Raw genomic sequence first — 24,827 nt, 5'->3', positions numbered from 1 at the left:
TCCAGAAAAAGATCCATTTATCCCGACTCTCTGCTGATTAGCCAATCCTTTACCTCTCTAATTATAAAATTCGATCATAGTATCAATTTTACCTGTAATCTTTGGGAAAAAATAAACACACTTTAACTTCTCCTGGCTAGGTGAAACATTTTGCCCCTCTCTTCTGAATTCAAGCTAGTCTGTTTTATTTAAAAATGCAAATGTTCCCTTTACACCTCACATGCTAAAATTTCACCCATGTTTACCTACTTTACATTTCAAACCTAGCTTATCTTCTAGCTTTTTCAAACCTAACTATCTTCATCAAAGCCTTCAAATCAGCTGCCTTTAATTCAATTAAGTCCCTCACACACACACACACACACACACACACACACACACAGACCCATAGACACAGACCCCACTATTACTCTACAATAAATTCCAATGACATTATGAAAATTATTATATTCCAAGGTGGGCAGATGGACTTAAGATATAGGTCACCCCTGATCTAACTGTGTCATAACAGGCTCAAGGGACTACTCATGTTCCTTCAGAGTATCATCCCTTCAAGATACAGACAAGATATTATATGCTTTGCATGCAGCCTCACATATGCTTTCAATTTTTCAGCAGACGGACTGATATCAGTTATAAGAGTTAAGGGCAGATACAAATTATTAAATTGCAAAACAAATATTCTACACTACCTATATTGGCTCGATCTCTTTAGCATCTTTTATCAACCATATCACTGAATCTGATTAGCTTGACAGGCAAATAGTCTAGAAGGCTCTCTCAGGCAGGCAAACACACCCATCCCTTCTGAAATCTTACACTAAGATTAACCAGTACACCTGTGCCTTTTTTCCAACCATTTCCCCCAAAAAGGAAATAAGTACATGACCTCTGACTCTCACCCCACTCAGGAATTGACCAGGACTGCTAATTAAGCTAGCTACCACTCTGCTCCACCCCTCAAAGCCCCACCCAGATGCAAGTCCCGAGAAACTACTGCATTTCTACAATTGAATGGGACCACGTTGACATAATGAACCAGGAATGACTCGTACTGTTGCTGTTCAACGTGACAGGACATTAGCAAAATTCCACAAACTGGTCCATCTAGCTTTACTACACATTCCAGCTCTCACCACCACAAATCTGATGTGGTAATGTTAATGCCTTGACAACTTAATATAAAGGCAATTTCGGTGTTAAAAACAGAAAACCGCACCTAAATCTTGTGAAAAAATGATCAAAAATCTTGCAACCTGGGTTTTAATAACTCAACTACAATATTTTTATGAATTAACACTAATTTTATATGATTTTAGCTGCACGCCTTACTCCATACATCCCGCCCCAATAGTTTCCATATTTCAGTTGCAAATATTTATTATATATGTTGATATAGTAAATCAGTGTGGAACAATGAATAAAGAAAATATGTACTTCTCTTTAAATGCTAATTTACTGCAGCAATATAAGTTGCTGTATTTGCATCAGATATCAGAATACTTACTAAAGGAACAACGTGCATGCCTCAAGAATTTGCACAATGAACTCCACATGTAGCTTTACTACTTAAGAAATTTAGTTTGCATTTTAGTGACATCTTCATCATAATTAAACAGACTTTTTATATTGGTCTAAAGCCACAAAAAACAATGAGGTTACCAGATTTTGCTTGGTGGGGGGGGGTGATTCTCAACTTATCTACCCTGAACCGATGCTTTCCTCAGAGCAGTGCCTTAAAGCAATAGAGCTTCATTCCACAGGATTAAAATTGAATTCTTCATTCTTCTGCTTAAACAATATACTGTCATGTGGTCCTTTCATAGCTTCCTTATTCTTTTTCACAGATAACAATAATCTAAGTGCTACTCTCTAATTATGAGAGAGATTTCAAAGACCATCAAAGTAACTATTACCATTAAAATTCCCACAATACTGCTTCCTCATAGTTGCCTTATACGGAGCAGATTTGACACAACCACAGATAATTAAACGTCATTTGTCCTGTTAAGCACCCACATTCTGAAAAGTTGGGCTCTAATAAATAATGCCTTAAACTGATGCTAAAACCAGCATCACAAAAACATTTAAATGGGGACATACTTCAAAATATTTATGACAGGCAAATAAAAAAATGGCAAAAGGAAATGTTAAATTTAGATTAATAAAAACATGAATATGTTTCATAATCCCACATTGGTAGTTAGGTCCCATTTCAACTAGTATATATCATTTCAATAATATTGCCTATCATTGCATAGGACTACATAGAGTTTACAGAAAGATGCCATTTGGACAAACAGGTCCAGGTCAGTGTCTATGTTCCATATGAGCCTCCTCAACCCTCTTTTTTCCATCTAGCACTATCAATGTACCCTCTCAGTCCTTTCTCCCTCATGTGCTTATCCAGCTTCCCCTATACTGCATCTATGCCAACTGTCTCAAATATTCCTTATGATAGCGGTTCCACCTTCTTCTCACTGTGGAAAAAGACATTTCTCTGGAATTCCCTGCCAGGTTCATTAGTGACTAGTTTAGATTTAAGAACCATATTTTGGTCTCCATGCAAGCAGAAACATTTTCTCTATCCTATCAAATTCTTTCATTATGTTATAAGACTTCCATTAGGTCACCTCTCAGTCATCTCGTTTCTAGAAAAAAAAAGCCCCTCAGCCTTTTCAATCTTTCCTGATGGGCACAATCTGGTATCATCTGAGAAAATAATTTTTGGACTTTTCCCAGTGCAGCTTTATCACTTTTATAATATACAGATGAGAGCTGTTCACAACAACAACTTGCATTTATGTAGCACTTTTAACATAATAAAACATCCCAAGGCACTTCACAGGGCTATTATAAAACAAAATATGACACTGAGCCACATTAGGAGATATTATTGCAGCTGACCAAAATTGTGGTCAAAGAGGTAGGTTTGAAGGAGTGCCTTACAGGAGAAAAGCGTAGTAGAAACACAAAGAGGTATAGGAGGGACATTTCAGGGCTTATGGCCAAAGCAGCTGAAGGCACAGCGAATGGTGCAGCCAGGATGCCCATGAGGTCAGAATTAGAGGAGCGTAGACTTCGGTGGTTGTGCAGCTGGAGCAGGCTACAAAGATAGGGAGTGGTGAGTCCAGAAAGGGATTTGGAAACAAGGATGAGTTTTTTTAAAACTGAGATGTTACTTAAATGGGAACCAATGTAGGGCAGGGAGCTACGGGGTGATGCGTGAATGGGATTTGCTGCAAGTTAGGACATGGGCCTCAAGTTTATGGAGAAGAGAATATGGGAGGACAACCAGAAGTGCAATAGAATAATCAAGTCTATAGGGTTCAAAGGCATAGATGAGGGTTTTAGCAGCAAATGAGCTGAGACAGGGGCAGAGTCAGTCAGCTAATGTTAGGAAGGTAGAAATGGGCTTAGCGATGATAGAGATGTTTGGCTGAAAGCTCATCTTGGAATCAAATATGACACTGAGGTTGCAAACAGTCTGGCTTAACCTCAGACAGTTCCCAAGGGATAGGGTGGAGTCAACAGCTAGGGAGTGGAGGTTATTGCAGGAACGAAAGACAATGGCTTCCCAATATTCAATTTGAGGATATTAAGTGAGGAGCAGCACATATATATAAAAAATAGAATGGGGCCAAGGACAGATTATTGGGGAATACCAGCGATAACTTTGTGGGAGCAAGAAGAGAGGCCATTGCAGGTGAATCTCTGGCTACGATTAGTTAAGTATGGAACCAGATGAGTGCAAATCCACAAATAGACAAATGGTGGAGATACATTGAAGGAGGATGATGTGACCAACCCTGTCAAAGGTTGTACACAGATGGAGATGGATGAGGAGGAACAGTTCAACTTTGTCAGAGTCATGTGACTCTCAGTACTCCAAATGTGGTCGATCTAAGGTTCTATACAAGATTAACGGTTTATCTGCTTTTCAATTCTATCTCACCAGAAATGAAGCCTAGTACTTTGATTATTATTTTACTAACATGTGTCACCACATTTTACTTATTTCTTTTTCTGTGACCCAAATTTGTCTGTTTTTCTACTCCATGACAGTCATTTCCAAGATCTGTGTAGGCCCAAAAATGTACCATCTCACATTTATCTATACTGATGTCATTTGCCAATTACACACCCATTCTGCAAATTTATGTCTTCCAGTATTGTGTAGCAGTCCTCCTCTGCATTGACTATAACCTCCACAATTACTACCACCACCTCACCAACCATTCGATGGAATTAGAATTTTGAAATTATGCTCCAGGTTCCCGAGCCCAAATTGTTTAGCAAATGATGAACCGCACCAATCCTTGTGGAACACCACAAGGTGTCGGTCTGAATAATTACCGTTATCTATTTTGTAGTCCTCATAATGGCAAACATGGGTTGAATACAGATAGCCTCAAAACAAAAATCAATAAAATTTAAACCATGGCACCCTAGGCACAACAAACCATCCTCCTTCAGCAATCTCAAAAGGGGTAAAGCAAAAGACTAGAATACACAGCTTGGGAAGGAAAGTAAGTAGAATGGTTGAAACAAATCAAGTGGTACAACAAATTAAAAAAACAATTAGGAAAGGGGAAAGCAAAGACAAAAAACTGCCTAAACAAGATATTCTAAACTAAAATGTATGCATTTAATGTAAATAAAGTAAAAAAAACTGGGAGAGCAGGGACTGGATTAGAACAGAAAATCTTGACATAATAGCAGCAATTAAAATTTATCTGAAACGAGGTCAGGAATGACAATTAAATACTCCCAAGTATAAAATTTTGAGCAAGGATCGGAAAGGAGGAGAGCTGACAGCATTAGAAACAATATAATACAAGGATTTAAACTGCCCAAACAAAACTCAAAGGAATTTTATAACTAGTAAGAGATCTTTATTGGACCAGAAATATGTTATGCAATGCCAAACGATGCAATAGGAAATAGAGGGTGAAATTTTGGTCATTGCCTGGCACTTGTGTGGCACGAATGTTATTTATTATTCAAAAGCAGACAGTGATGTGGAAAATATGGTGGAAAGGTGAAGGCTCCTTTGCAGATTGCTTTTGCAAACGATATGTTGTTACTTGAGCAAAGAGGTTGGAGCTGGAGCTGGAGATTGTGAATGCACTGATTACGATTTTCCAAGATTCCCTCGATTCTACAATGGTTCCATCAGATGGGAGGTTGGCAAATGTAACATCACTTTTTCAAGAAAGGAGGAAGATAGAAAATGCAACTACAGGCCAGTTAGCCTGACATCAGTAATTGGGAAAGTGCTGCAATCTATTATTAACGAAGTCTTAAGAATGCATTAGAAATCATAGTATGATTAGTACTATGTCAAAACGGTTTACAAGAAAGGGCAATTGGCATTTAATAAAATTATTAGAATTCTTTGAGGATGTAGCTAGCAGGATAGGTACAGGGGAACCAGCATAAGTGGTATCCTTGGATTTCCAAAAGGCATTTAATAAAATGCCACTCAAAAGGTTAATATGCAAAATAAGGGCTCATGGAGTTGGAAATAATATAATAACATGGATGGAGGATTGGAATCAGGTTGGGAAAAACTTTCAAGTTGGTGGGCTGCGACTAGTGAAGTGCCACAAGGATGAGTGCTAGAGCCTCAGTTATTTACAATCTATGTTAATGACTTAGATGAAGAGATAGAGAGGATTGCATCTCAAGTTTGCTGATGATATAAAGTTAGGTAGGAACGCAGGCTGTGGAGAGGACACAAAGAGGTTGCAAAGATATTTAAAACAAAAACAGAAATATCAGATAAACTCAGCAGGTCTGGCAGCATCTGTGGAGAGGAACACAGTTAACGTTTCAAGTCCGAATGACCCTTAAACAGAACTAAGTAAAAATAGAAGAGAGGTGAAATATAAGCTGGTTTAAGTGGGGGTGGGACAAGTAGAGCTGGATAGAGGGCCAGTGATAGGTGGAAATAACCAAAAGATGTCAGAGACAAAAGGACAAAGAGGTGTTGAAGGTGGTGATATTATCTAAGGAATGTGCTAATTCAGCATAGAAAGCAGGACAAGCAAGGTACAGATAGCCCTAGTGGGGGTGGTTTGGGGTGGGGTGAAGGAATCAAAAAAGGCTAAAAGGTAGAGATAAAACAATGGATGGAAATACATTTAAAAATAATGGAAATAGGTGGGAAAAGAAAAATCTATATAAATTATTGGAAAAAAAGGAGGGGGAGGGGGGATCGGAAAGGGGGTGGGGATGGAGGAGAGAGTTCATGATCTAAAATTGTTGAGCTCAATATTCAGTCCGGAAGGCTGTAAAGTGCCTAGTCGGAAGATGAGGTGCTGGCAAGCGACAGGGAGGTCCAGCAGGCTGCCTTGCCATTTCAATACTCCACGCTGCTCTCATGCGCACATATCCATCCCTGGCCTGCTACATTGTTCCAGTGAATTTCAACGCAAACTGGAGGAACAGCACCTCATCTTCCGACTAGGCACTTTACAGCCTTCCGGACTGAATATTGAGTTCAACAATTTTAGATCATGAACTCTCTCCTCCATCCCCTTTCCGATCCCCCCCTTTTTTCCAATAATTTATGTAGATTTTTCTTTTCCCACCTATTTCCATTATTTTTAAATGTATTTCCATCCATTGTTTTATCTCTACCTTTTAGCCTTTTTCGATTCCTTCATCCCACCCCACCCCCACTAGGGCTATGTGTACCTTGCTTGTCCTGCTTTCTACCCTTAATTAGCACATTCCTTAGATAATATCACCACCTTCAACACCTCTTTGTTCTTTTGTCTGTGATATCTTTTGGTTATCTCCACCTATCACTGGCCCTCTATCCAGCTCTACTTGTCCCACTCCCCCTTAAACCAGCTTATATTTCACCTCTCTTCTATTTTTACTTAGTTCTGTTGAAGGGTTATTCAGACTCGAAACGTTAACCTTATTCCTCTCTGCAGATGCTGCCAGAGCTGCTGAGTTTTTCCAGGCATTTTTTTTGTTTCGGATTTCCAGCATCCGCAGTTTTTTTGCTTTTTGCAAAGATATTTAATTAGGTCAAGTGAGTTGGCATCAAGGTGGAAGGGGAATTATATTGTGGGGAAGTATGAAGTTATCACGATTTGGCAGTAAGAATAGAAGAATATTTTTTAAAAGGTGTGAAACTTGTAAATGTTGATGTTCAGAGAGACTTGAGTTTACCAGCCCAAGAAACATAAATTTAGCATGCAGGTACAGTAGGCAATTAGGCAGGCATGTGGCATGTTGTCCTTTCTTGCAAAGAGATTGGAGTGCAAGAATAAAGATCTGCTATGAACGGGCAGGACTTTGGCGAGAGCTTGCAATAATCAGAAATCCAAAACAACACGGCAGCCTCAATGAGGAATCAGGGACCCAAGTGAATGGAGCAAACAACTTAACCAATCAGACTGAAGAATCTTACTGAGAAACACAGACACAAATTTTCCCATCCTGCCTACAGCAAGTTTTGTGGCAGGCGGGAGTAGAGAATCCAACAGCAGCAAAAAGTCACAAATCCGCCGTTGTAAAAACATGTCACAATTCTCCAGATGTTGTTCATGGTGGGTTGGTTATCCTGCAGACTAGTGGCGCAAACGCCATTTGCATTCATTAGCATGTCATGAACGCTCATTAGAACAGCTGTTCGCCAGAATCTTGCCACGCCTTCCAATCTTCCATCACGACAGCAGGAACTGCATTGGCCTCAAATCTGCACAAGTCAGACCTCAGTTCACTGGTAACTTTGAAGCGAGTGGAGCAAATCCGTGGTACAAAGCCCGCCTGCCTGGGCATCCCGATCAAGCGTAAGTAAATGATGGATGATTGTAGGCTCGCTGTGCTCCCCTTCCGTGCTTCTGTTCTCCTTTGCTCATTTCGTGCTTTCTTCATGAAAAGGTTCCCCCGGCGTGCTGCTCTCTCCAGGCTTCGGTTGCTGCTCGCTCTGGGCCCCTGCTTTCTCCATGTAATTGACAAGGATAGGCAGTTTCTGCAGTGAGAAGCAGGCACACCCATCTCATTGATATCTGGCATTAAATACATTCTAACTTTGGTATTGTTAACAATTGTGGCACCCAGTTTCTTACAAGAAATCTGACTGAGGCTTAAGAATGCTGGACATCAAACCTCTGGCAACTGGGAACAGCAGATAAAGGGTCACAGTGTACAGTATTGTCGAAAGCATGTGAATATCCCTAAAGTGTTGCTGTTATTACATTTCTACGAGCTGAAATGTGATATTAATCCAGGTGGCAGTGTGCATAGGGTAGTGACGTCTTTATGTTGTTAACAGGCTTCCTGAAAATAGTATGACCTACCTTGTACTCTTAGTTTTTTGGATTATTGGACGAATAGTGCATTGGCACATAATGTGTCTGGGGTTATAAACTCAATGTATGAAATACATTGTGTATTTGGTGGTATCACTTGTTAAGCAGCCTATTTAGACAGTTGACTCATCAGGAGCAGAAACAAAATTGAACAAAATTTATTTCACTAAGTCACAAAGATTAACTTGTACTTGTACTCTGTTCTAAAATAACAAAAAAAAATGAAGTAAATGAAGCCTTTAAGGACTTTGACCAGTATTCGTAATGTGAGTTTATCTATAAGTTGTGTATTCAGTGTTCTCTCAGAGACTAGCACTTCGATCTTTGCCTCACAGCCCACTGTCAGTTGGGTTGACGAGTGCAATGGGGGAAATGGAGAGGAAAGGCTGTGGAATGGCAGGGAGAGGGAAGGGAGAACACTATGGGGGGCCTTTCTGGGGTCGCCTTCTAACCTCTTGGCTGCCGCAGGAGTCTGCTTCATTTGTACCATTAAAGGGGTACTCAGAATTCAGTGGCTACACATCACAGTCACTGCAACTCGAGATCAACACATAGGTAGAATTTGGGAATGCAGGCAATAATGCAGGCACAACTGTATCATACATGGCATTCAATTAATGAAGGCTTGTCACATGTTCAACAGAATTGAAACTCCTAATGGGCCAAAGGGCATCCACTCATTGACCATGAGCAACTGATTGGTCACTAAAATGCCACATCAGAGGTTGGGTCACTCATCTCACAAACTTCAGCATCCTATGCAGGGCTCAAGGTGTTACATCTGCGATGTCACCTTGATATGTGCATTAGTGTTTCAGGGGAAAGGTGGCATCAACCACCATGCAAATAGGGCAGGACAAACTATGGAACCTTACAGTTTCCAAACGCGTCATTTCCTGAGCTTCGCTTTCTTGCCCCTTGAACCGTTAATATTTTTGATGCTTCCTTTCAGAGAGAAGGCAAAAGCACATATGGATCCAGGGCTCAATGCTGCCTTTGTCAGGGTTCTAATGCAAAGAAGGGAGAGGCGACACCACGCGCAGCTCCAGCAGGAGGGACATGGTCAAACAGAGCCACAGCGTGAACCGGAGGGTCAGGAAGAGACCCCCAGACAACGGTGGCAACTCACCAGACCTAGGGTTTATCGTAAAAGAGTATCCTATTTACAAATGAGTGAGAGGCAATGCCATGCACACCTCTGCTTGTCCTGAGATTTGGTATGTCATATATGCCACATTCTTCATGATGCCACATGGAGTTCGGAGGGTAGCCCCTGCCAGTGGCTTTGAAGGTGACCGCTGCACTCAATTTCCTGGACACTGGTTCTTTCCAAGGATCAACAAGGGACCCGTGTGTCATCTCAGTCCGCTACACATTGATGCATGAAGGAGGTCACAGATGCCCTTTACAGGAAGGTCCATCATTGTCAGATTTGCTCTGGACGAAGATAGCCAGGCTGCGAGATTCACCAACTTTGCCGCCATTTCAGGTTTCCCAAGAGTGCAGGATGCAATAGACTGCACCCATGTGGCTATACGGGCTCTATCGCAGCGGGCCCTAATGTTTATAAACTGCAAGGGCTATCATTCCATCAATGTACAACTGGTGGATGATTACCTGAAGCACATACTGCATGTTTGTGCACAGTAACCTGGGAGTTGTCATGACTCCTATATCCTGAGCCATTCCCAGGTACCTGAGATTTTCAAGGGGCCATGATGTCTGCAGGGTTGGCTGCTTGGGGATAAGGGTAGCCACTGAAATGCTGGCTGATGACACCAGTATGTCACCCTCAGAGTCGTTCTGAGGAGCGATACAATGCTGCACACAGCTCCACACACTCCCTTATAGAGTGGGTCATAGGGCTGCTGAAGATGCGTAACAAATGCTTGGACCACTCAGGTGGCTCAGTTCAATACACTCGCAACAGGGTTCCCGCATCATCGCAGTGTGTTGCGCCATTAACAATCTGGCTATGCAAAGAGATTACACCAGAGGATGACTTGGAGGAGAATGAGAGCTCATCAGTGGATGAAGATCTGGAGGCCCAAGAACCTCAGGAGGCTGCTGGAGTCATTATGAGCTCGATCACGCCATGGAGAAAGGAAGACACAGGAGACATGCCTGTGATACATTAATCGCTGACAGGTTCCAGGAAGAGAATAAAGTTAATTGAGGGAACATGGCCACATTTCTTCCAGTCCTCAATAACATTTTCTTTCAACTTAGGGGATGTCCAGCCACTTGCAGCGAGAACGAGTCCCGCATTCACTCTTGCCTCATGAATTGCCAGGCCATTGTCTTTGCTTTGGTCTACCGGCCCCGCTGAGTGAGCTCACTCTGGGAACTAAGAGCCCACTAAAGAATAAGTGCGGTGTGAGAGAAGATTTGAAGATTTCGCCACCATCTAATGATGCAAACACTGCTGCGACTGAAATGTGGACATGCTGAGGGATCTCCTCCTCCCATGCATCTCTTTTCTTCTGCCACTACTGCTGAAGAGACACAAATGCCACTAGATTATCAAGTGGATGATCTGCCCTCGTTCAATGGTGTTCTTTGAGGAAGGAAGGCTAGAAATGCTTACATCACACACTTCCAATAGAGATTTAAACACATATCCCTGACATCCCACTGAGGTTGACATCACAGGAATGTGAATCTCAGAGTGGGACACTGAGTGGGAGGAATAAAAGGATTTCAAAGTACAAAATCACAATGCTTTCAGCTGCCAAAAACATCCACATAACCATCAAATGTATTCACAAAGTGCAATTTATTTACATGTTTAGCACACCCATGACCCAAAAGTGACATCATGTTTTCTCAACTTTCCTAATTCTAGCACTACACCTGGGTGCAGCCCCGACATCCGGTGCAGAGATGGAGGCAGCCTGCTGACTGCTACATCCTGATATCTGTGATGACCTTGGCGGACATCCTCTGGTGGCCCCTGGCCTGGAGGGCTCTGGCCTGATGAGGATCGCTTGCTCAGGGGCAGAAGTGCTCTTGGTGGCCTGGGAAACTGGAGTGGATGGTGTCACAGGCAGAGGGGACTGTGAGCAGCTGCACACCCTTGGAGTTTCCTGAGAGGAGACCCCCAGTGTGTCTGGCTGTCACTCATCCTTTTTCCGTGTGCCTGAGGGCCCCGCACTGACTCCCGCGGAAGATGGTGCACCTGGAATGGGGGGAGGTGGGGTCAAGGTGCCTCATCCCCACGTCGTCTACACCCTGATGGTGCCCACCAGGATGTGTGGCCATGGAGTTCAGGGCCGAGTGCAAATCAGCAAGGCCTGATGGACCAAGGTCTCCATGGTGATTGCCAGCTTTCCCATGGTGACCTCGAGGCACTCGCATGTCGGAACTAAGATATCAGACAGAACGTGGATGGACTCCTACATCATTTGCTCCAGTCTGCTGAGTGACTGCTGAATCACTGCCTGATGTTCCGCCGCCTGTCGTTACATCTCCAGCATAGAATTGGCTGCTTCCAGTGGCTCATCATCTGACTCGGACCAAGAGGGTGGATGGTCTCCAGCAGTCCTCAGAGTGCCACAGACCTGGGCTGTTCCTGCCTCCAACTGCTGCAGGGGACATGTCAGTGAGGTGTTCCCTAGACAGTGAGCCCGAGCCTAATCTACATCTGTGCTCCACCAACATGTGTCTCTCTGAACTGGAGGAGAGTGCGTGTGAGCGCTGTGATGGTTTTTTGTGGAGCTTCCTCCTCAGATGAAGTCCAGGGGCCTCCCCACAGGATGGATCCCAGTCCTCCCCAGCCAGCTCAGCTGCAGCCTCCTCAAACTCAGATGGTGTCAGCCATCCCTCCCCCAGGTCTGCGATCTCTCACGCCTATTGTGCACCAACGTCCTGTATGAAGAAGAAAGGAAGGCAAGTGATGAGAAGGGATGGAGCAGAGATTGAGTGAGATGCATGTTCCCTGTGTGTGGTGATATGAAAATCTCCACATGGGAATGCACAATAACCCTGAAGAGTCATTAGAGTGCATGGTGCCATTATGAGAGTTTGATATTGGACTGTGTTGAAGGTTGACTTGCCCTGACAGAGCGGATGAGATCGTTCATCCTCTTCCTGCATTGGGTGGCACTTGGGGCACGGGTGCCAGCTGCACTAACCTGCTCTGCGATGGTCTTCCAGGCAGGAAGGGTGAGGCTGCTATGCTTCCTGCCGCCATCCCTGGGATAGAGCGACTTGCCTGTGCAATCAAGACTGAATGGCCTGGTGCATGAAGTGGGGTGCTGCTTTCCTGCTCAGACTCTCGGCCCTCCTCTTCTGGCTGCCAGACATTTCTGGTGGGCTGGAGACGGTGAGATTGCGTGTTGGGCTGGTGTTTAAATTTGGTACCCGGACCTTCGAACCTGCCAGCTGACGGCAGGCAGATAAATCAACTCCCGACCCACCAGGTCATTCGGACCGATACAAGCCCCTGTATAATTAATGAGGCTCCAAGTGCAGATTCTGGCGTGAGTTGGCACCACAAGGGGTGGGCACTGCCAAAGCTGCCTGCCACCACACTTAGCTTCATTATGGGAAAATTCCGCCCACAGGGACTGAATTAGAAAGTGTAAGTTAGAATATTTAATTCAATGCCAAATCATGTACTGAAAACAAAATAAAGAGGGAAAAGGGAGGTGGGATTGTGAGAAAGAGATAAAAAAGACGGAAAGAGAAAATTCAAATCTGAAATGAGGCTCCAAAATTGTAAAAAAAAAAATAATTTTTAGTGGCTGAAGATGTGTAGCAATTTAGATAATTAAATCTTCACTTTTTTTAATGGACAAGTCGCATTTATTGGGTATAAACCACATAAGTACCCCAACTTCACGCCCTTCTACGATTTTGAATGTTGAATCTCTCGGCAAGATCCTGTTGTAGCAAAGCTTCCAGAGGAGCAGGGAAACTCAGACAGCAATTGTGTGACTTCCATGTTTAACTACACGTGCAGTCAACAAATGTTGCTGCCCAATTTCTCTTCAATAACAGTAAACACTGAGCACCTCACCAGTACCTTTACAACAAAACCTGGGTCGACGTAATTAGATTGTGCGTATGAATGGAAAAGACTGAAAATAAGCACATTATAGACATAATGACCTTGCCCCGATTGAAAGAAAAGAAACTGGGTGATTGTACCATGGATCATCGATGGGAAATATTCCAGTAAAGAAATAAGGGAATGTGCCGAAGGTTTAGGTTCCAAGAATGGAGACTAAAGATAAAATTTTAAAATAAGAAGCATTTGGTGTTAAGGAGGTAGAAAATAAAAATGGCCTGGGTCAGATCTATGAGAGGCAAACACTGCATCATATAACTACACTAGGGATATAAACCACAGTAGAACAAATTCAGCCATCTAATGCATCTGAAGTTGCCCCATTACAAAAATTAAACAGTTTGTGCTATTGAATAATGTAGTAAAACTTATGTTCCAGACATCCTTTTACATTTTACTCAGGAACCCAGAATTACTTAACAGGATTATGTATGGAACGTCAATCAGTCTATATCCTCTAATATCATGGGTGCTAAATGAAAATGTACCAAGGCTGAACCTAATTTCAATATAGGTAGTAATAAAGAAGTTATAGCCATTTGGCAAAAGATTATAAAGAGTGTTCAAACTTGAGTATCACAACACAGAGTATTCAGGCTTCCTAGAAAAGAACACCAATAGCCAAGATTCAACTTGAATAGCTGCAAACATCACTTGTGCTTACAGATTTTCACATTGGTGCACAGTTATGTTTGAAAGGCCTAGGCCCAAAAATTACAGCTACAGGAAGAAAGACTAAACATCACTTGGCAACACAGCTTATACTTGTTTCAAGTATATATAATTATTTAATAATAATTGGCTATCAGACCTAAGGAGAATTTGCATCTTAAACTGTCATATGTCAATCTCTAGATATTAGGCATCTTCTCCACACTCTTCATTCAGGCTCAAAAGTCAATTTCCACAATATTATCACCATGCATATGACTGTTTTAATACAGAAAATAAAATCATACAGAAACAAAACTGAAAACAATTAGATTGTGACAAGCTTAATTGTTTATCAAATACAAAATAACAGCCCTTTGATACTTTTATTTTTTTTTAAATAAAAAGGCACACATGCCCACATCTGCATTCACGGACTCCTGTTCCCCTGCAGTGACTTTGAATTATGACTCACCCGTGTGAACTGGCAGAATTAAAGCATTAACAAAAGCGTATTTATTTCCAGAATCAGCCAGCTCCTAGCTGCAAAACTGTCAATTGCTAGCAGAACGAAGACACTGTTACTAAGCTACAGCAAAACCTATGATAACAAGAAAATTATCAACCTGACAGAACGTGCACCCATTCTATCATACAAACACTGCATCTCATCTGATCACTCATATGCAAGCAATACAGCCTGTTTTTTGTAGACAGCCTGAATTCATTATTAGCTTAGTGTTAAGAGAAAGGATAGGTTTCAACACACCACCAGTTAAATTCAGAAAAATCCCTCTGCTTTCCAACATTAGGAAAAAATATATGCCACATGGGGACACATGGCAGATGAAATTTAATGCAGAGAAGTGTGAAATGATACATTTTGCAAGAAAGAATGAGGAGAGGCAATAAAATATAAAGTGCACAATTCAAAAGGGTGTACAAGAACAATGAGATCTGCAGGTAAAAGCAAAATACTGCTGGAAATCTGAAAAAGAAACAGAAAATGCTGCAAAAGCTCTGCAGGTCTGACAGCATCTGTGGAGAGAGAGTTAACGTTTCGAGTCCATATTACTCTTCTTCAGAGCTAGAGTAGATGTGATGGAATTCATACTGATTAAGGCGGGGGGGGTGGTGGAGCAGGTAAAGCAAGATAGAAGATTAGCAATAGGTGGGGGGCTAAGGAGAGATTGATGTCATGGACACAAGACAATGGTAGTGGTGAAGACTAAAGGTGGTGCTGATAGTGGCATTAAGGTAAGAAAGCAGAATGTATTAATAGCAAAACTTGGGTCAGCATTCTGTGAAAGAACATAGAACAAGTGACAGATGGCCTTTTTGGGGGTGGGCGAGGGGAGAAGGCGGTGGTTGGGGGAAAGGATAGACAAAGGGATTTTTAAAAAAGGGACTAAAACAGTTCATTTCCACCGACTCCAGCATGATGCCACTACCAAACATATCTTCCCCTCACCTCCACCCCTGTCAGCATTCCACAGCATTCCCTCCATGACACCCTGGTTCACTCCTCCATCATCCCCAGCTCCTCATCCCCTTCCCACAGCATGTTCCCATGTAATCGCAGAAGGTGCAACATCTGCCCCTTTACCTCCTCCCCATCCAAGGGCCCAACACTTCTTTCAGGTGAAGCAGCGCTTCACTTGCATTTCTTTCAATTTGGTCTACCGCATTCGCTGCTCCCAATGCGGTCTCCTCTACGTTGAGGAGACCAAACGCAGACTGGGTGACTGCTTTGCGGAGCATCTTCGGTCAGTCCACAAAAGCATGACTGAGACCTTCCTGTCACTTGCCATTTCAACACACCATCCTGCTCTCATGCACACATTTCCGTCCTTGGCCTGCTACAATATTCCAGTGAAACCCAACGCAAACTGGAGGAATAGCACCTCATCTTCTGATTAGACACTTTATAGTCTTCCGGTCTTAACATTTGAGTTCAACAACTTCAGACCATGAACTCTCTCCTCCATCTTCACCCCATTTTTAATCCCTTTTCTCAAATTTATTTTTATTTTTTATTCACTTATTTTTATATTTATTCATTGTTTTATTCCTTTTTTATCCCTTTCCTCCAACCACCTCTGGATGTCACCACGTGCCATCGCGATATTTCGGTGGGCGGGCATACTCTCCTTTGTGTGCTCACCATTAATAAATGGGCCACTTAAGACACTTGAGGCAGTAACTAATGCTGATTTTTCGGGGCCCGTGTGATCTGCAGTTCATCGCATGGGTGCAATGGGCAGGCAGGTAAGCCATATTTTTTATAAACCTCATCAACCAACGGGATAAGAGGGGTGAGTGGGGTCGCAAGTGTTATTTGTTATACATTTAATGCTTAAACCTACTGCCACTTGCCTGTGAAAGCAGAAATACTTCAAAACTTTTCATTGCTGCCTGGACAGGAGTAACAGGCTTCAGGTCAGGACTCTGGAGTAAACATCATTTCTGGGGCCTTACTCGTTTCAGGAAGCCTTCCCTAGCCCTGGTAATGGAAGTTTTGCTCTCCACTGGAGGCACCTCCTCTGAGGAGGGAGGGCCAGAAGGGGGACGAGGCCAAGAGTCCACATTCAACCTTCAGGGGAGCCACCTTTAGGAGGAGAAGCACAGGCGCAAGGGGCACAGGGCCAAGCGGAAGTCCAAGACGGACTGGGCCACAGAAGACACCACTATCCTGCTGCCAAGGTTTACAGGCGGCGAAGCAGCTACCTCAATATGTCTGAGGTGCAGTGCTGAAGGAGGCTCCGTTTCTAAAGGAAGACATTGACCTCCATTGGTCAGATATTAGGCCCTGAGATGTGTGCCAAGTGTGTGGGTGGGACCCCATGCCAGTGGCATTGAAGGTCACAGCTGCCCTCAACTTCTATGCCTCTGACTCTTTCCAGGGGTCGGTGGATGATCTTTGCAGAGTCGCTCAGTCTACTGTCCACACTTGTGTCAAGCAGGTGACAGACAAAAACAGAATTACTTGGAAAAACTCAGCAGGTCTGGCAGCATCGGCGGAGAAGAAAACAGTTGACGTTTCGAGTCCTCATGACCCTTCAACAGAACTGATGAAAAGGTGACAGACACTCTGTTCAAACTTGCATTGACTTTCATTCATTACCACTGGGACGAGGCCAGCCAGGCAGAGCAAGCCAGAGGCTTCACAGCGATTGCTGGCTTCCCCCGCATCCAGGGTGCAATCAACTGCACACATGTGGCCACCAAGGCACCAATGGGTAAGCCTTCATTAGCAGGGTGGGATTCCATTCCTTGAATGTGTAGATAGTGTGAGATCACAAGGTGCAGATTCTGCAAGTCTGTGCAAAGTACCCAGGCAGCTCCCATGACGCTTATATCCTGAGACACTCCCAGGTGCTGAGGATCTTCAGTGCTCCAGCCCAGCTGGATGGATGGCTGCTGGGTGACCTCAAACGGTGGCTCATTATGCCTCTCTGCCATACAAGAACAGAGGCTGAGCAGCGGTACAATAGGAGCCACACCTCCACAAGGGCCGTGGTGAAGAGAACCATTGGTCTTCTCGAGGTGCGCTTCCAATGTCTGGACCGTTCAGCGGTCGCACTCCCAATAGCCCCCCAAATCGTGTGTCACTGATAGTGGTTGCATGCTGCGCTCTCCACAATCTGACGCTGGAAAGGGGCGACGCAGTGGAGGAAGAAGACGCAGTCACAGATGCTCTGGCTGCACATGATGAATCCAGTAGAGAGTCTGAGGATGAGCACGCACAGGAGAACGCTGAGGGGAGTTGATGCTGACCCGGGCATCCTCCAGGGAGACAGGGACACCCAGAAGGCTTTGATCCAAAAAACCTTCAGCTAACCCACCACAGATCGACCTCCAACACAAGCCATGGCTCCAGGCTCCATACTCGATACCTGAGAGCAACATCTGCCTGGGTAGGAACATTAACTATGTGCCTTGTCAATAAAGCTCAGTGACAAACAAGTCACTCATAACATCATGGGTTCCCATCCACCTGCAGAAGTAAGGAATCACCCTGAGCCATGCTCACATGTAAACATTTAATGAATTAACAAAATGAAGGAAATAAAATGAGTGCAAAAGATTTACGCATCACATAGAATGGTCATTAACTAATAGCAGGGCAACATAAAACCACCAGTGAGAAACCCGTGGTGTGCCTAAGGTGCCTTAAATTTACGTTTCCGGGTGCTATGTCTAGGTGCCCCCACCCCCGCTGGAACTGGCATCTGAGACAGCTTGCTCACTGTGCTGTCCTGTTAGTCTTGATGACCTTGGCAGGTGTCCTCTGGACCGTGGAGCCTTTGATGGCTTGGCCTGGGAGGGAGTGGCAGTTCCATGGCTGGCATCTCTGCAGTCGCCGCAGCCTCACTGGATCCCACGGTCACTGGCAGAGGGGCGGAGGAGCTGCTACCCTCATCCGGAGCGCCCTGAGAGGACCCCGCAGAGATGACAGGCAGCTCCTGCATCGACATGAAGTCACTTTCGACCTCCCTACTCATCACTGATGGATGGGCACCGAGTTGGGATACTTGGTGCCCAATCCAACTCTCACAGTGGCACGGACCAGCTGCGGTCAGATCCTCCCGCATACCTTGCTGGACTTCCAACATCTGCTGCCTCACAGGTGACTCCAGAGGCACATCATCAGCCACCAAACGAGCATGAGCCTGGTCCCCAGTAGTCTTCCGACTGCCAGCACCACTGGCTCACTCTGTCTCCGCCCCACCTCAAGCGAGTGTGAAGTGCCCTCACCACTGTGCCCCAGGACAGTAGCCGATGATCTAATTCCCACCGGGGTGCTAGTATCTGCGCAGGTGCCTGCCTGGCAGAGATGGTGTGATGCTGGTGATTCCATTTGTTCAGGCCCTCGGGTGTCAGAGGTGGCCCCTCTGCCTCCTCCTCCTGGCCCCACTCCGGTGATGCTGAAAGGAAGGACAAGGACATTTGATTAGTTAATGTAGAGACAATGTCAATGTTCATGCCTGGCCCCCAGATCCGTATGCACTCATCCTTCCATAATCAATGGTCAACCCATGTTGGAAGCCTCAATCACTGAACATTCACCAGCGGGATGGCTGCTGGGGCACACATGGTGATCTCAATGCACGCCAACCTTAGCTCCCCATGGCACCCCAGCCTCATCACACTGGTGGACCTGGGCGCATGGCGTGTCTTTAGCTCCATCGCCTCCTGCTCGCATCTGGTAATTATGACCAACTGGGTCAGGCCTCCACCAGTCTGCATCCACTTGGCAGCGTTGTGTGCAGTGTTCTCCTGAAAAGGAAAGAGGAGCATTGATTAGTCCACCCGGTACCTGGATTCCCATCGCACCCCTGCCACCCCAACCTGAGTGGGACATTGCAGGGCTCCAGTGAATCGTCACCCCGCAGCTGCCACGCACTCACCAAGAAGCCAGGGCTGGCCTCCCCCTTGCCCACATACTGCCTCCATCACATTTGCCACCACATGGTCTAACCTTGCAAAGAAAAGACGCACAAGCACATGGAACGCCAAGGGCAGCAGATGGGTGGGTGCCCCGCCACCTGGAAGCTCCCCTCCCAGCATGTCAGCAGCCTGACTTTGACATGTTTTGCAGTTCCAGCACTGTGCAGAGGTGCAGATCCTTGAGGTAGCCCCCAAAACAATACTGGGTGTCAGTCTAACACATGCTGCGGGTGCAGAACCTATCTCAGCACCACCCTCTCAGGGTGAACTAGGCATGGGCACTATCTGCTGGCCCACCCAGCGAGGGATACATGCAGTGAATGGTTCAATGCTGTAACTGCACTCAGTTGCGGGGGTGGGTGCTGGGGGGGAAAGCCTACCTGCTACGTTAAATAACCTCTGCCAACATGGTACTCACCCTTCCCGAGCACAAGAGGTCATTGAACCGATTGCAGCACTGGACCCGTGTGCATTGTACCACGTCATGAGAGCTCATTCTGTCTGTCACCTCCTCCCAGGCACATTTGGTTAGGTAGGTGGGTGGGTGGGGGGGGAGTCTCCTCCTCCTGTCCCTCAGATCCACGTCCTCCAGGAGGGCAGCTAGGCACTCATCAGAAAAACAACGGATAAAGCGCGCCATTGCCCTACCCTCCTGCCTGGCCTGCTCACCAGCAGCGCTCTGGGGAACCCTTCTGTTGGCCTTTGCAAGGCTGCCTGCGCACTAATTGAACAGGCCATTGGGCCTGGCAGGCACTGCACCCGTGCCGCCGCCCACCCATTCCCGCTATCCTCGGGAGCCATGTTTCACACCGGGTGGGCCTTAATTGGCCCACCCACGTAAAATGGCAGTGCGGAGCCGATCACCCGCTCCTGCTCCCGAATGGCCCGCCTGAAGGGAAGAAAATTCTCCCCAAGATTTTTCTGTGTTATCAGACGAAGAGGTCACATCTCATAATCTTACATCCAGAATGTAACTTGCAAATCTACTGTAAATATGGCTAGCAGATGCAGCTGAAGTTGGCTAGCATAGCCATTTTAATGCAATCATCATTCTGTTAGAAAAGCTGCAAGGCAAAGGGTGCAAGAAAGTTAAATCGGACAATTCAATCTGATGACTTCAGTCTAGGTTTAATCAGTTTCTTTAGTAACTGGCGTAATATTCAATGTCGACAAAAATACAGTGAAGGCTGAAGCATAACTTTTTACTATAGGTGCAGTTACCTTTTCGCAAGAGAAACTGATTCCTATAAATTAGAAAATATTTCTCTTACACTTTCAAAACAAAAATACATTAAGCCAAATGCTGATTAAAATTCAATCCTCCTCCACAATGAACTGGTGCAGCTCATTGCAGAGGTAACTGTAACTCCAAGTGAGCTGAAGGCAAACAAAGCTGCCTGTAGCAATGGCCCAGATCTTCCAGCCTCCGGATAGTTAGAGAACGGACGTACTCCCCAAGATGCACTATGGGGCCCCTCTGAAATCCCAATGCAATGGCACTATGGGAATTGCCCAGCAAGTTTGAACTTCTGATGTGCAATTCCCCTGTTCCCAGGGACCCTCCATAAAAGGCTCCAACTTTGGTTGAAGACAGTTTTGAAGTACTCGCCTGGATAGTTATCCAGGAAAGATTAGACAGAAGATCCTAGTCTATCTCCTGGCTAACTATACAACTGACCCCCGGCTGCCCCTCGACACCCCAACTCCCCACCTGACTCTTCCCTCCGATGCCCCGACTTCTCCCTGGCCCGACCTGAACCAACCTCAACACCTGACATCCCCACTACCTCCCCCACCACCCCTGACCAGACCAGACCTCTCCACCTGACTCACCCCCACCCCCGCTGACACCCCGACTCCTCACTGACACCCGACCCAACCTGACTAACCCCCATCACCCAACTCCCCTCCAACCTCGACTCCCCAGGGTCCGAACTTAATAGCCTACCCGAATGCCACCCTACCCCCTCAAACCCCAACCACCCTGCCCCCACATCTCACCCATCCTAACCCCATACCTCACCCACCTGAAGCACATACCTCACCAACCCTATCCATTATCTATTACCTCTTTCAGCCTGTCCTCTTACCATCCTACCCCTCTTACCTTACCCACCCTACCTAGCCGACCCACCCTGCCTTCTCTCCACAGCTATGGGAGATTTAAACTCCTTCCCAAGCAGAAAAAGAGGTATGGCTTGTCTCCCGCTGACAATCCAGTGCTAAAAAGAAGCAGTTCCATTTCAGGTACGCTCCACATTTCTGGAGAAAGTGAGATTAGAAGTCCCAGCCAGAAATGCAGCAATCCAACGGTGATTGCCACTCCTCAGAAGATTTGGGCCAACAACTTAGTTATCCAAGATTCAATGGCAAAAATAGGTAAAATTGCCTAAGATATTACCTTTCAAATGAGCTTCGAACTTCATCAGCAAATTTCAAATATTATTTTTCCTCTTAGACAATGCCAGGACTTTAGAATTGAAAAATGTTAGATATTAACAGTTATTTTCGGAAGATTTCTTCTGTTACCAGATGACAACTCGAGGATGGAATTTCTTTTTAAAACTTCAAAGCATATCTGATATCCAAAAGGAATTCTTTAATTAAAATACCAAACATTTTTAATTTCTAAAAATCCAGTCATTTAAAACGGCCAGTCTATCTAATTTAGAAATCTAGATTAAAGGCTAAATAAAAACACCCATTCCAATTTAATGGAGCCTTTTTTAGGATAAATTTTGATTACAAAAGCATCTCAGATTTAATCATTACTTCCAAGACATTTCTAAAACCCTTTAAAAATACTTAAGGATGTTTTCTAAATTCGTACAATTAATTATTTCATTTGTCAAAACTACACTTAAACAGCAGAGCTCCAAAGGTGTTAAATTTGAACCATCTTTAACTTGCAAGGTCACCGTTATGGCTAGTTACTGCTGAGCATTCACATTTTCAAGTATTCATCATGCTGGTAGCTAACAGTTTGGAGCTCAAAAATCTCATCATGGCAGGTTGGAGATAAATGGATTACATTATGAACCGCAGGCATTGAATATTTATGAGGAATTCTCGATATTAAACGCAAAATGAGCACATCAAATCAAGCATTTCAGAACATGTAGTTTATACATAAAAAGGAGCAGGATGCTTGCTCTTATAACCCAAAGGGCCCTGAGGCCTGTTGGATTTTATTCGGGGGCAAACCTGGCAGGGATAGGTGGATATATCCGAAAAAACCTTGTGTTCTAGTCCACCAAAAGAGGTAATTACCTTGTTAATTAAAAGTTATAGTGCAAAGCTATTTTCTCGGCAATGAAAGTTCAAGATTCTACTTTTAACCTTTGCCTCAATTTAAGAGTTGTTTCATGAATTGGCGACAATAAACATAATAACAAAGTGAGCATGGTGTGATTTCTCACATGCACAATTCATCGATGGGATAAAGAAAATCTACTATAGCTCCCGAATGATAATTTATCAATATTAATCAAATGCTCCAGGGATACACAATTTATCTTTGTCCAGCCTTTAACAAAAGAGTAAATTTGTACTCATTAATTCTGTTAACTATTAGCATTGAAGCCAAAATATGTTAATGGCATTAATAGTTTGAAAAGACAATTAAGTATTCTAGTGCCATTATTCTTCTTTCCACCCCCCCCCCAAACCATAATTGCTACTTTTGCAAAAAAAACTGTCAATGTTTGGTGAAATTTTAGCAAACATAAATCTCTTCCCTTAATTACCATCAGAACACAATTAGTCATTCATCTCTTTGCTGTTAGGGATCTTGCTTTGTGGAGGGTGATTTTGTTCACCTACATAACTGCCATCATCCTGTTGAGTAATTAACTGCGTGAACTAGTTTGGGAAATCAGAGTTATGCAAGAATTTAATTACTTTTCTTTTATTTTTATTAAATCATAACACAGTATTACTTGGGGCTCTTGATTTGAAACTGGACAATATTTCCACTTGGGTGCTCCAGTATAATTTTATGATTTCTATTGTAAAAAAGATCTAAGATTTTGAAGTAGAACTCTGCTGCACCAGTGAATCATACAATCGAGCAATGCGTACTGTCAGCTGAGTAACATGAACTGGACTCTTTAAAGGGTCAACGCCTATATTACACAAACGGTTTATCCAGAAAAGGTCAGACCTCTTGCACGAGTTACATAAAATTATAGCGTACATTTTGCATGCACATCTCATTCATCTACAAACTAAACCAAATCAGCCTCAATCCTTGGTCTGAGATTCCACTTACTTCACAGCATACATACAATGAGTAAAACACTATATTGACAAGCTCCATGTAGTTGAAAACAGAACCATTGCCACTTTAACTGGTTTTGCTCTCCCACACAGCAGCTTCTCTCCCTTGATTCCTCCTCTCTCACCATTGAGAAACTTGAGTCAAAAATGACAGAAGGAAACAGCTTCTGCAAATATCATATTCCCTTATGATTCTCTCCTAACAAAGCAATTTCTTTAAAGATTTTGGATCCAGCTGCATGAACAGCATTACAATGGTTGCACTTTGATCAACTTGCTCAATCGCTTGTACACTTTTTCCCCCTCAATCCCCAATTTTAGCTGAAACTCCAGCAACCTTAACATCAGTGACAGAGTGGCAGCTATTTACAGAAAAAAATTGCAATTACCAATGGGAGCCAATATCAAATGGCTTTGATCTCATCCATACAATTTTTAAAATCATTGCAATCAACTCCATTTGCACTGTAACCTTTCTATATAAGTTCACTCTTTTTCCACATTAGATTTTGCAATGCTTTTAGCAATTCCGACCTTAATTTACTCAGTCAATAAAAGAATACCCATTACAATAGCACTTCACTGGAGTATGGAAATAAGTAAGAAGATGTGTTAGTGGACTGAAGAAAGCCAACAGAAAACAGTGGACTGATCATAATCTGGGATGATATTTGATAAGGAAATACTGTATTGTCAGAAATGCCATATTTTGGACAGAATGTCAAACCATGGGCCCATATACCTGTCCAAGAAGTGAAGAGATTCCATGGGGATTCTCAGAAGGTCATGGTGTCCTGGCAACATCCTCCCTCAACTATCATTACTGAGAACAGATTATCTGTCATTCAATAATTTGCTGCTTGCTGGAAACCAGCATAACTTTTGAAATGCAGCCGCTTGCTATTACCATCTGCAATTTGGGACAGATGGAGGGTGTGAAAAGACACTATATAAATGGGGCTGTCACCCAGTGTTCTAGATTCCCCAAGCAGGGGAAACAATCTCCTAGCATCTACCCTGTGAAGCCCCTTAAGAAGTATATA

The 24,827-nt window shown here is 44.1% G+C and overlaps 1 protein-coding gene across 4 annotated transcripts in view; it reads right to left on the bottom strand.

The window, feature by feature from the left end:
• tanc2a (tetratricopeptide repeat, ankyrin repeat and coiled-coil containing 2a) overlaps positions 1-24,827 on the bottom strand; it is a 920,169-nt gene that overhangs the window by 728,403 nt on the left and 166,939 nt on the right. The window lies entirely within an intron of this gene.

This window comes from Carcharodon carcharias, chromosome 23, assembly GCF_017639515.1.
Source record: "Carcharodon carcharias isolate sCarCar2 chromosome 23, sCarCar2.pri, whole genome shotgun sequence".
Classification (NCBI taxonomy): domain Eukaryota; kingdom Metazoa; phylum Chordata; class Chondrichthyes; order Lamniformes; family Lamnidae; genus Carcharodon; species Carcharodon carcharias.
Note: the sequence above shows the minus strand (reverse complement) of the source record. Positions and strands in the feature narration are given on the sequence as shown.